General features: G+C 40.2%; 1 long non-coding RNA gene across 1 annotated transcript; it reads right to left on the reverse strand.

Moving 5' to 3' along the window:
- Positions 1–10,911: 10,911 nt before the first annotated feature.
- On the reverse strand, positions 10,912–11,235 carry LOC105356561. The gene is made up of 2 exons (XR_910674.2): positions 11,185–11,235; positions 10,912–11,103 (listed from the first exon to the last, which is right to left on the reverse strand). It is a non-coding gene; the product is annotated as an uncharacterized LOC105356561 (long non-coding RNA).
- Between the last annotated feature and the right edge of the window lie 2,441 nt (positions 11,236–13,676).

Consider the following 13,676-nt stretch of genomic DNA (forward strand, 5'->3'; position numbering starts at 1 on the left):
AGTAACCGGGGGGTGCCACAGCACCATGTGAACAGAACTTGAAAGACATTTTTATCAGTAAACCAATTAACATGATTTATGGTTGGAGGTTAACTATGAGACTCGTCCATAAATACAAAGAGCGGGCAGAGCTCCTTCTAAGGCTAGATGTATCTGTATGTTCTAGAGTTTGCTTTAATAGCATGGCGTCAGCATACATTTGTAAAAGGAGCTACTGTGCATGAAACGTCCCACACAACCCCCTTCCAAAAGGTCAGGAGTTCAAAGCTCAGCCTGAGGAGTTGAAAATAAGGGCGTGAACTTCTGACCTGTTTAATGTAACATAAGGAGAGGTGGAAAACTCTCAGCAGGCCTCTGTTTGGCCGCCACATGATGCAGAAATAATTGAAATTCTTGCTAATATGGTAAATTACCTGCAAAATCTGATTACGGTGAATCATAAACCCATGACGAATGTAATTAGCGAAACCCAGATTGACAGCAGCTGACTCGTGTCTGTCAGGTTTTTTGACCCGACACGTGGTTCACGGGTCGACGTCTACTCTCTCTAATGGTGTGGAATTTGGGCCATTCCCGTGAGTTCAGGTACAGAGTTTGCCATGGCAAGATTTACTGTTTCCCAAAATAATGTTAATTGGTTTTTGCCTCTTTCTGGGCAATATGCTGTTTAACTCATATTGTCACAGGTCAGCAGGTCTTTAACACACACTTGATACAAGTTTTGCCTTATTTTAACAATAAACTAAAGCTGACGGGTGGAGCTAGTTGTTACAAATTCGTAGATTTGAATCCAGGCGGGTCAGAGGAAGTACAAAAACCATGCATCACGTATCCAAGATGTATGTCTGTTGGTAAATGGTATATCTCTCCTGCTGTCAACTGTTTATAATTATCAAATGAATTAGCTTTCCATCTTAGCAGCCAGATCTCTCACTATTTTAATTCTGGCAAGATAGTTGGGTCACTGATCAAAATATAATATCCAACATATTTGTCAAAAATATGAGTTCATTTGTGAGCTCTTTTTCCGCTCAAATTAATTAAAATTTTATTGTCCTAAGTCCTGGTGCTGTATTTAACCATTCTTATCCAGGTCTTTCAAGCTGGCAGAATTTTTGTGCTTTTCCTGGAGAAAGCATTTAGTTTTATTAACTCAGTGCCAAAAGCTTTTTCGTAGTATAAGTTGCAGCTTTTTGCATAGTTTGGCTGGGAGTACGACTAATACTCAGGTGTGACTTATATGTGATTTTTTTTTAATGCATTAAATAGGCTAATGTGTCCGTTATTTTCCAACTAATCACTACTAGAGGGCACTGTACCTGTGTGTATAAGTTTTTGCACCTGACAACAACGTACAAGAAGAAGTGCCGCTCAGTCTTATGCCCGGCTTGGCAGAATTGTTCAAAAGCAACACAGACGATGAATGATTCAATGGTTTTAGTGATTTAAACGGATATAAAGAGTTTAGTTGACCTCTCAACATTCTTTTGTTGTTACCTGAATAATTGTTCATAAGTTGCGCTATGCTGTAAACTAGATTCCTCCAACGTTTTTTGAAGCAAAATAGTTCAATCAATAGATTTTCAGTCTATTATTGTTATCTATTTCCTTATTATGATTTGCCTTTCAAGATAAAATGTCTGTTCATGTCCCCGTATTTTGTTAAAAAAAAGTAACTAAGTTCCTAGCACTGTGCTTTTCTGGACTGAGAGGTCTGAGGTCTTTCCAGGGACCTGTTGTAGCCACTCCTCCAGCTTGGGGGTTACTGCCCCGAGTGCTCCAATTACCACAGGCACCACTGCCATATTCTGCACACATGTTCCTGTATATTATTCCAGCCACTTGATTGTGGCGCTCCATGTATGCTTTCCCTGCCAGCATCTTACACCCTGCTGTTATGTACTGGATTGTTTCAGGCGCCTCTTTGCACAGCCTACACCTTGGGTCTTGTCTGGTGTGGTAGATCTGAGCCACTATCGCTATGGTGCTCAGGGCTTGTTTCTGAGCTGCCAGGATGAGTGCTTCAGTGCCATCCTGTAGACCAGCCCTTTCTAGCCATTGGTAGGACTTCTCGATATCAGCCACTTCAGTTACAGTCCGGTGGTACATCCCATGCTGGGGTTTGTCCTCCCATGAGGATCTGTCCTTCAGCACTGCATCCTCTGCTCTCCATTGCCTGAGACATTCACTGAGCACACTGTCATTTGGGGCCTTGAGCTTGATATATTCATGCATCTTGGATGTTTCATCCTGGATAGTGGCTTCCACGCTCACTAGTCCTTGGTCTCCTTCCTTGCAGCTAGCATACAGTCTTAGGGTGCTGGATTTGAGATGGAACCCTCCATGCACGGTGAGGAGCTTTTATGTCTTAACATCCGTGGTCTGTTTCTCTTCCTTTGGCCATCTTATTATTCCTGCAGGGTATCTGATTACTGGCAGTGCATAGCTGTTTATTGCCCGGGTCTTATTCTTGCCATTGTGCTGGCTTATCAGGACTTGCCTTACCCATTGTTGCAGCTTTCCTTGTTGTCTGTTCCAGGTTGCCATTTGCTTGTGGAATTCCAAGGTACTTGTAACTGTCCTTAATGTCTATCATTGTTCCTTCTGGGAGTGAGACCCCTCCTGTTTGGACTACCTTGCCTCTCTTTGTCACCATCCGGCTACATTTCTCAAGCCTGAATGACATCCCAATGTCAGTACTGCAGATCCTGGTGGTGTGGATCAGGGAGTCAATGTCACACTCGCTCTTAGCATATAGCTTGATGTCATCCATGTAAAGGAGATGACTGATGTATGCCCCATTTCTGAGTCGGTATCCATAGCCAGTCTTGTTGATTATTTGGCTGAAGGGATTCAGACCTATGCAGAACAGCAGTGGGGAGAGAGCGTCACCTTGGTATATCCCACATTTGATAGAGACTTGTGCAAGTGGCTTCCCATTGGCTTCAAGGGTGGTTTTCCACAGCTTCATCGAATTTCCTATGAAGGCTTTTAGAGTCCTGTTGATGTTGTACAGCTCCAATCATTCAGTGATCCACATGTGGCATTGAGTCATAGGCTTTCTTGTAGTCAATAAAGGCTGTGCACAGGTTGGTGTGTCGAGACTTGCAGTCTTGGGCGACTGTTCTGTTGACCAGGAGTTGGTGTTTGGCTCCTCTGGAGTCTCTACCAATGCCTTTCTGTGTGTTGCTCATGTATTGATCCATGTGCCTATTTATCTTGGTTGCAATGATGCCGGACATGAGCTTCCATGTTGTGGAGAGACAGGTTATTGGCAGGTAGTGGGATAGGACTGCACCCTTTGAGGGATCCTTTTGGATCAGGATCGTTCACCCTTTTGTTAGCCATTCGGGGTGAGTCCCATCTCTTAGCAGCTGGTTCATTTGTGCTGCCAGGCGCTCGTGCATTGAGCTTCTTTAGCCAGTAGGCATGTATCATGTCAGGGCATCACAGGTACATCACTTAACCATTGTAGCTGGTGTCGGGGTTGCCTAGTGTTCATTCTAGACTTGATCTTGTCTTTCAGGTCAGTTGCTGCTTCGCTTAGTGTATCTGTGGTTGTTGGGGCTGTGTAACCAAGCTCAGAGTGGGAGTATGGTATAGCCTCCTTTCTGACCTGTTGTTCAGCGTTGATTGTGGGTTTCGAAGCATCCATTCATTCCACATTCTCTGAATGTAACCCCTCTGGGTGGGATTGCTTGCACAGAAGCATTCTAACAGAACCTTGTTCTCCCATCAAGTCCATTTCCGTCTTGTTCCAGTAGCCCACTTTCCTTTAGGTTGCGCTAGTCCCCCAGCACCTGATGCAGACCTTGTTTGGCCGGGCGACGATGGCCGGGCATGATGTGTTTCATTGTCTCTCATACATACGTACACATATATCGGACTGACTTATCTTCATTTCTTAAAGCAGGGGTGTCGAACTCATTTTCACCGAGGGCCACATCAGCATAGTGGCTGTCCTCAAAGGGCCAGATAAAACGTATACATGTAACTAAATGTGATGAAAAATAAATCTAAGTACTCCTTAATTTTAAAAAACTCATTATTTATTCATTATAACTTTTTAAAGTAACAATTACAGTTGCATAGAGAAACAGATGTTTGCTTGTTACTCTAGCATAAATCCTTTTAAATTTTGTCCATTTATTAAAACCCACATAACTCCATCAATGAAGGTTCATACTGTCCAAATGAATAAAGAAAAATAGCATAAAACTGAGCTAGTAAGAGCATGTATTACACGTGTTACATTTTACAAAAAAAAGGCTGCACACAGCTTTGCATCCAACTGGTGGTTTGATGACAACAATTTGTCTGCATACACACATAAGACCTGCAAACATTGAATAATGAAAACAGCAGCTACACATAAATAATATGTAATCAACTAAAGAAACATTTTATTTTAAGAAATTAAAACGTTTATGTTCACGCGGGCCACATAAAAGAACATGGTGGGCCACATTTGGCCCCAGGCCTTGAGTTTGACACATGTGTTTTAAAGTAATGATGGCCACTCGTTTTTCTGTACTTAGCTGCTTTTTTCTTGCCATAATACAAATTCTAACAGTTTTCTCAGTAGGACTATCAGCTGTGTATCCACCTGACATCTGCACAACACAACTGATGGTCCCAACCTCATTTATAAGGCAAGAAAACACACTTATTAAACCTGACAGCGCACACCTGTGAAGTGAAAAACATTTCAGGTGACTACCTCTTGAAGCTCATCAAGAGAATGCCAAGAGTGTGCAAAGCAGTAATCAAATAAAAAGGTGGCTACTATGAAGAACCTACAATATGACATGTTTTCAGTTGTTTCACACTTTTTTGTTATGTAAATAATTCCACACGTGTTAATTCATAGTTTTGATGCCTTCAGTGTGAATCTACAATTTTCATAGTCATGAAAATAAAGAAAACGCTTTGAATGAGAAGATTTGTCCAAACCTTTGGTCTGTACTGTATATATAAAATATTGTTAAAAAGGAAGATGGGTGCTGGGGTAACCACTGCATCTGCATAGTTACCTATAACTATGCATGCTAATTTTTGACATTGGCATTTAGCTCAAACCTCGGCTGTGTTAAAGCAAACCGGATTTTGCTTGCAAATGACATCATTTATTTTTTGTCAGTCCACTAATGGGGAAGTTGTTTCAGCACTAATTTAGATAATGGAAGGCAGTAAAAGTTGGCGCTGCACATTTTGAGTTTACTTAATCATAAACACATTAAACTTTTGTCCCATCTTTCACCTTTCCTAAAAGAAACATAGTTGCGGTCAGGAATGATCGGGTGGCAAGTCACTGTCTTTGCAATTCTAAGCACACAGCTGCATTTTACAGCAACAGTCACTGCTATGAGACAGCAATAACAAGCTCTTTATTTTCTCCCACAGATCGGTGTGATCAATTACTCATGATTAATCATGGGCCAGTGATGCCATGATTAATGTTTATGCTGTAACTAAGGGAGCGGCAGGACACACTCACATCTCTCAGCATGTTTACAGTTTTGCACCAATTACCCAGGGAAGATGGAGAGCACCATTTACAGTTCGCTAACCTTTATGACAGCCTGCTCTCATCTGCATTTTATTTTGTTTTAACACCTGAAGTCATCCACAAATGTCAAAATAAAAGCGGGCAGAGCAGTGTTCGGGCTTGTAGTCTGAAAGGACTTCTCACTTTGATTTAGACGAGGGCGTCTCACTCTCATTCCAGTTTTTATGAGGGCTTTTAATTTTTATTGAGGGATTGCAAAGTAAATGGTTCCTCATCTAAGGATGATTAAATGCTCTTGTATAATTTACAGTAACATAGGGGCATGAGGGACAAAGGCTTTAAATGAGCTTTACAGCACATGTCCTCTAAATAATGCAAGAGCGAGAGGAGCAGGAGGATGTGTTTCTCTGCAGACACATGTAAATGAATTTGTATTGATCCAAACAATACAGCCAGCAGCTCTGCTCATTCATTGATTAAGCAATTAGATAACTGCTGAATCTATCTAAATAGGAAATTATATTTGATGAAGCTAAAACCTGACAGTTATATATGTTCATACATTAGTGTCCTTGGAAATTAGACTGATTTAAAAAGGTATTTTCCATTCATAGAGTTAGCAAGATGGTTTTGTCAAACAGATGAAAAAGCTTAAGTGTTTTTGTTTATTGTTGTGTTAATGTTATTAAAAGCTAAGAACAGCTTTTTAGCAATCCAAAACTTAGAAATCAAAGTGTAGATTTTGGTGTTTTGAGAAATTAAGTCTCTTAACGGTTGCGTCCTAAGAAGAACGTGAATCTTTTTGGATCTACTTTGTTTGGTGACTGTGCTAAGATGCAAGACTTCTTAGGATTGGAGAAAGAACCAGCTGAAATGTTGAAACCTTTTCACTTGTGGTGTATCTGCTGTAAAACCATTTTTGCCGTAACCTTTAAACACCAGATATGTCGCTGGCAACATCTAAATAACACACGCTCTTTGACAGACTATAACTCTTTGATCGTTTATGCGATCAAAGGGAATGCGCTGATTCGGACGTTGTAAAAAGCATCTTTTAGTATCAGCTTGATACCAATAATTGTTAAGTGTTACATAATGGCACAAAGCAGCTTTTCTCCATGACAGAATCAGCTTATTTACATTGACTGCGTAAACACTTTGCTACAGTGAAGTGTTGCATGTCAGAGCAAGGCTGCTTTTCTCTGTTCCAGAATCCACTGGAATTACAACAATTGCATCAACAGTTGAAGTGGTACAGTAGTCGAAGGAATGACAACACTGAATCTGAAGCGCCACTGTTAAAGGGTTAAATAACTGGACTATTTGTGCTTAAGATGCAACACAATACCGAAACCATGAAGACCCACTCAGCTAAATAATTGTTTTTTTTTAACATTATCTTTTGGCATTTTTCTCATAATGGAGGACATACATAAAGACAATTTTGCTTAAAATTGCATTTCTGTGAATTAATTTTTTCAGATTATTGTGAATCAGGAGCAGATGAAAAATTGCAGTTTGAAAAAGATCTTACACATAGAAGCTGAGCGGCAACGAGTGTCCTGCTCCGCTCTGCAACGGGGAGGGGGAGAGGGGCCGGGGTTGTTCTGTGCCCACAGTCCCACCAACAGCTCTGAGGCGAATTTCTAATGAACTATAGCTGCCCTGCAGAAACTATGTCCTAGAAACCAACACAGGTTTTTTTTATTTGGGTAAAAAATATGCATAATCATACATAAAAGACTACTGGGAATGGTTTTAAAATAAATTAAAAGACAATTGAAGTCAGTCTTCAGTAATTTTCTACATATGCAAACATCATAAAGTCATTTTATACTTGTTTAGTGTAGCTCATTGAATAAAATTTAGGTGAATTTATGTCAATTCAAGCTACCCTGGCTCTGTCCATTTCGCTTCGGTTCAGTGTCATTTAGTTAAAAAAGTTTAGTTGAGTTCAGTTAAATCAAATTCTTCTCAGTAAATCAATTTATTTGATTTGGTCTCAATTTAACACATCTTAAATCATATAAATTCAAGTCATGTAACTGAATTTGACGTTGTTCAGTTTAATCCCAAAGACTTCTAAGTTTGTTTTTTTGTTTTTTAATAAAAAGACCTGCTTGGCAATAAGAGATTATCTGAATTTTGTCACATGTTGAATTCCTTTCAGTTGGGAGGTGTAGCATCACAAAGAACCTTAGACATCAAAATAAAAGCATACATTAAGCTACCGCTGCTGTCCCATACAAATCTTAACATTTATGGGGCAGTGTGTGTTTTTACTCTGAACTGAAGAGCCCACTGCAAAATAAATAAATAAAAAATAATAGAAAAAAAAAATGAATGAATTAGACTGATGTTATTTTTTTGACCTTCCTATTTTTGTTGCCGTTGTTAATGTTTTCAGGCGCCTTTCAGAGTACTGGTAAAGCATTCCATTCAATTCTTCTGTCTTGGTGTTTCCACTCAGGAGTAGGAGTGATGAGCAAACGCTTTCAGACTCAATCCTTGAGCAAAGGGCTGTGCTGACAGGGATTATTATTTATTTGTCATGGTGGATGTAATAAGCTGTAGATACAGGATGGAGGGCCTGTGATTTATTGCTCTGTCGACCGCCACTAGCAGGACGTGCGCTCTAGCGTGCAGGATGAATACAGCACTGTCACTTCTGTCCATCCGTCAACATCACCTCTTCCCGCCGCTGCCTCGCTCATGCACCCTCCTATTTTATGCCACAACATATAAACAATCTTTTGTTATATTCCTTCTCCATATTTGTTTTCTGTGAAACACCCGGCTGTAGTTTTAATGAATGCTATTATTTTGACACCTTGGCCAAAGCTGTATTCAGTGTGGGTTACTGTTAAAGATGAACCGTCATAGAGAGATTAAAATCTGTCCCATCTCCTTAATTTAGAGCAACCCATCTTTCTTATTTTAAAGAAGATTGTATTGATGGTTTTTATTTAAATCTTTGTCAATAATGTTACAAATTATGATTCAAAAATTGGGGGGAAGTGGGGGGCCAAGCTTTTTGCTGGGCGGGCTACTGCCCCTCCCTTTCTCCCCTGTAGCTCCGCCCCTATACTCAACCTTGTTTTCAACGCATAAAAAACAGATACCGCTAAAACAAAAATTACTGTGACTATGCTCACTACACACACTGTATCAGACTAATCACTCTCTCTGAAAAAATACAGTTTGACATTTTGATCGACAGCCCTGTTCTTCTCAAAATTGCTTTGACATCACTAAGCACAACCAGAATGAATCACATATAAGGCGCTCTGGATTATAAGGCACACTGTGTAGAAAATACTGTATTCCAATTTGATATGTACTTTTTGGTTCTAAAAAGTGAATGTAGGTTTTTTATTTTAAAAAAATCTAGCCTTTGCAGTGATGAGAAGATTCATGAGAAGATGCGAATATTGACAGACAACATTAATGCTGTTGGGAAAACCATGGTGTGACAATCTTCACTCTTTTGTTTGTTTTTTTGAAAATAAAAATAAAACTTTTCATTTCTTAAGATATTTCTAGATTTTTCTTTTCACAGTTTTACCCAGGGGGACCCCCAGGAACGTCTCGGGGTGGGGGGGTGGCGGGGTGTCTCCCTAGAGGAGCTGGAGGAAGTGGACAGGGCAAGGGAAGTCTGGGCATCTTTGCTTAGACTTCTACCCCCGCCACCCAGTCCCGGATACGCAGAAGAAGATGCATGGAAGGAATTTTACCCAGAATATAAGAGTATAAACCTTTAACCCTTTAACACTGGAGCTGTCACTGCCGACACCAAAAAAAAAACACGCTTTTTGACATACTATAACTCCTCAAACGCTTAAACAATCAACGTAAATCAGCTGATTCTGACGTAGAGAAAAGCTGCTTTTCTTATCGTGCATCGTTGCACTGTTCACGCCACAAGGAAATCCTTTGGAATGATGGCTTTGCAGGAGCAAACCAGGTAACTCAACCTGACCAACCTGTCCAAAAGGAAAAAGGAAAACATCTGGACATGCCAGACAATCCAGATGTCATTTTTGAGTCTGCCCTGGCTTCGATGCAGCAGTGGTATGAGGCAAAAATAAAAAAAGGACAAGACACTCCAATGAATGTGATCATGTTCTGCTACTTTTAATGTTATTGAGCCACACGTCACAGAACGAGTGACGCCAATGTCTCTGCTGGTCATGTAATCTTATTAAAAGCCTTCATGGTTTTGGGATTATGTTATTGAAACGCCACTTAATTGGATAAACACTTTTCATGTTGCAGACACCCAGCACAGCGCTGTGTTTAGTTGCTGCAGACATTGTTTACATGGCAGGGGGATTTTGGTAACTGGAACTGATTCAGTAAACAGCAGCTCCCACCAGAGGTTTTATGTGGAAAGCAGGCGTCAGGGAAAACACTTAGCCCACATATCAGGGCTGTGGACATGAGCTTGGCGAGGGGGAGAGAGCACGGCAATGACAGGGCTTAATTAATATGAGGAATTGCCTTTGTGTCCAGATAAACGACTTGAGCAGGAGCTGCTTTGTTGTTTAAGCCCATTCAGTTGAGTGTTTGCTGGGATGTTGTTTTTCCAAGTGTGGAGAAAGCTATAATCCACCAATAACATTACAGTTTGGGACATAAAACCCTGGGCAGGTCATGGAGGTCGAATTTTCTTTCAGTGTCAGGCTTTATCTGACACTGCTCCTTTTTCTTCCTCTCACTAACAGCAGCCTTTTCATTTTCTCCAGGCCCTCAAATGTCATTTGCAACAACTCACCTTCGTATCTGTCTCATTTAAAGCTTATTTTATCCCCGCAAATTGTTATTTATGGACTTATGTTTGTTCGCGGGCATCACTACAGACAATACAGTTAATAGCAATCATTTGTTATTCTCTCATTGTGCTGATGCTCTGGATGCGGGCAATGAAGTGAGAATACTCATTTAGAGGTTGAGGAAAGTATAGACAGGGTCCATTTATAACAAGATCCTTTTGGAAGGTCCAGAGTATTAATAACATTGCACTGCAATGTGTTCACTAATGTAAATGAGTGTGAAGCAGAACGCTTATGAATTTCTGCCCTAAAGATCACTGTGTTGCATTTTTAATTTGCTTAACTAAAGATTTTTATTGCTTTTCAAGTTTATTATTTATTTATCGAGCTAAACATCTGACTATAAGTGATGAAGTAGGAGAAAGTGTTATTTAAAAATGTAAAAATATTTATTTAGTATCTAAAAATAACATTTTTTTTTCTTCTAGTTTGTGTCATCTTAAAACCTTTAGTCCAACAAATGTCAAATACTCAACTTTTAATTTGTTAAAAAATATCAAACATTTCTGTCATGGTCAAACACTATGGAGACCCAGTTGCTGGAACCCGGAAGAAACTCAGGAGACGAGGCAGAGTCAGAAGATTTAATCTGAGGGTGATGCGAGTCGTGGACGAGGAGGAATGTCAGGGACAACGTAGACAGCCTGTGACGAGGTGGAGCGCCGAGGACGGCGAGCACAGCTTGGAGCGAGTGGAGGCGCCGAGGACGGCGTAGACAGCCGGTGACGAGGAAGAACCAGCGGCACCCGTGGAGGAGCGGACCTGAAGGCGTAGAATAAGGCAAGGTAAGTACGTGGCTTAACTTGGCAAAACTGGACTTAACTAGAGACCAGGCGTAGGCACCGGAGAGAGTGTAACGGACTGGCGTAGTATGCTGGGATGGATCTCCTTAAGAAGGTCTGCTGGTGATGAGGTGATGAGGTGCAGCTGGTTCCAATGAGGAGCAGGGAGGAGGGAGGCAGCTGACGGCGGAACCGTGACACATTTCATTTTTTAAAGCTACAGTTTACAGTGCTTTTCTGCAATTTTATTTAGCTTCTCAAATCTCCTTGTTTACCAATTTAATTCAAGATTTTTTTGCTTAAGGAAAAAAAACTCTTACTAAATCAGTATTTATGCTAAGGTGGTTTAAGCCACACAAAACACATGTAATATGTAATTATATTTTTCAATATGCTCTCTCCTTCCGATCAAGTACTTTTTTTGCCCTATGTATGAAAGTATCTTCTTCTGTTATGATGCTTTTAGGTTAATCAAGTTTACCACAACAACAAATGCAGTGTAAATGGTGGTTCCCTGTGCATCAAGCCACAAATAATCAATTAAAGAGCAGTGCATAAATCCAATGATATATCATTTAAAGCCTTTGTTGCCATAGACATTTTTAGTTTTTGTAGATTTATTTTTCATTAATAAAGGTTTTACTCTGCCAAGTAGTTTTTTGACAAACTGCACAGTAGTAATCGTGTTTCCTGCTGATAGAAATGGTAATTTTTGATTTTCTGGTGCACGTCAAATTAACTTTATTTTGTTCTGGTTTTCAAGAAGCACAAGCTGAAGCCTCAAAAAGAAATGATTTGCCATGACTAAGCTTTTTCTGTTAGCATTTCTGAGAATGAATTTGTTTTAACTAGAGCTGTGGGGCCAACAATGCTAAACAATACTACCTCAAAGGAAGTGAGCCATTCCTATTCTAACATCAACCAAAAGACATAGTCTGGATCTAAAACTTCTAAAGCTTTATGTACATTACAGTTATACTACTGGCATCTTTATAGACTTCAAGATGATCCTTTTACTAACAGGTAACAATCAAACCCTTAGATGTAAAACTACCTCACTGGTTCTAGTCGTCTTTGTGTCATTGCTTTTTGACCATTTTATCAATAGATTGGTAACTCAGCCAACCAAGATGGAAAAATGCCAGAAGTAGAAAAGTGGCTTCAAATTAGTTCTATGCAAACCAGTTTGTGACTCTCAAGAACCTTCAACATGTTCCCAAATTTGAGGCCAAACTGGAAGTACTACATTTTGCAGTTTCTTGAATGACCAGTGGTGGCAGGTTTGAGAAAGGAACCAGTTGTCATTGACTCTATGTTAGAATGTTTGTATTTGATTCAATATTTATTTAAACTGGGACAGTGCAAATTAATGATCATGTCTGTAAATTTGCCCGTGTTAGCTGCAAAACTCATTTTCCACCATAGTACCTGGGCAAGGTGTAGGTTTGCCAACAACAAAAACAGTAAGACTTGAAAGTTAAATAGAGTAATCTCTACACATTTTTTCGAAAAAAACTGCATTTTTGTGACAAAATTTCATCAAAATTGTTGTCATTTGGATTTCAATTACCTGTCAGTTCTCCCACAACCATACATCACACATACTGTAGCTGCACAAAGGAGTTTACAGAATAATTTTGGTCTTCCTTCCTCCCTGTGTCTTCTTTGCCCCCTTTTGAAAAACAGTTGACTTGCAGCTTATCAAGTCTTACTTAGTGATACATTTTCTAACCTTGATGTCTATCGATATATCTGAGAAGAAAAGACAAATTGAGCTGTTGCTGACCAGAGAGCCAATCCCTTGTGAAACTGGTTCCCCCTCTTTGCCTCCCGTCTCTCTCAATCTAACGTCAACCACCCCCCTCCCACACATCACCCCTTCCCAAGCCGTTTTTTTTTTCCCCTCATCCTGCTATGTTAGGCCAAGAGTGGTCCAGAGAAATGAGGTGTAGCATTAGTGTGTTTTTTGCTTGCCTGTGCAATAGAAAACACTGCACGTCAGGGGCCCCGTCAGCAGATCGGGTAGATGCAGATGGGAGGTGAAAAAGCTCCCCAGTGGCAGTCGAGCCCTGCTCGGATGTGATTGCAGCAGCCAAGATGAAGTCAGGACTGACAAAGTGCGCCCCATTGATGGATGGACAAAGCCGGGAACTGGATGTGAGAATGGATGGGGCCGGAGTGGCAACTTAACGCAGACAAACAAATTGAAAGACAGAGGAATTACCTACTAAAACATTCTGGCAATACAAATCCCACAGCAATTTACCTACTGCTAAGTGTGCACAGGAGGACCGTTTGCATTGGTTCAAGTGGAGTCAATAACAAGAACGCATGTTTTTACACTATTGTTTTATGATTGCTTGCTTTCACATTTCAAGCAAATTTATGCACATTAGAAATAAGCTGTCGTGTCATCATCCAGCTGAATACAGATTAAATCATTCTCAGGAGATGCTTGACCTTAAATCTGACCCTTGTCAATTTAGCAATTATGTTTTTGGTCTTTTTGCGACAAAAGTAAAATTATAAATCTGTAAGTAACTGCATCACTGG

This window comes from Oryzias latipes, chromosome 19 (assembly GCF_002234675.1).
Source record: "Oryzias latipes chromosome 19, ASM223467v1".
Classification (NCBI taxonomy): domain Eukaryota; kingdom Metazoa; phylum Chordata; class Actinopteri; order Beloniformes; family Adrianichthyidae; genus Oryzias; species Oryzias latipes.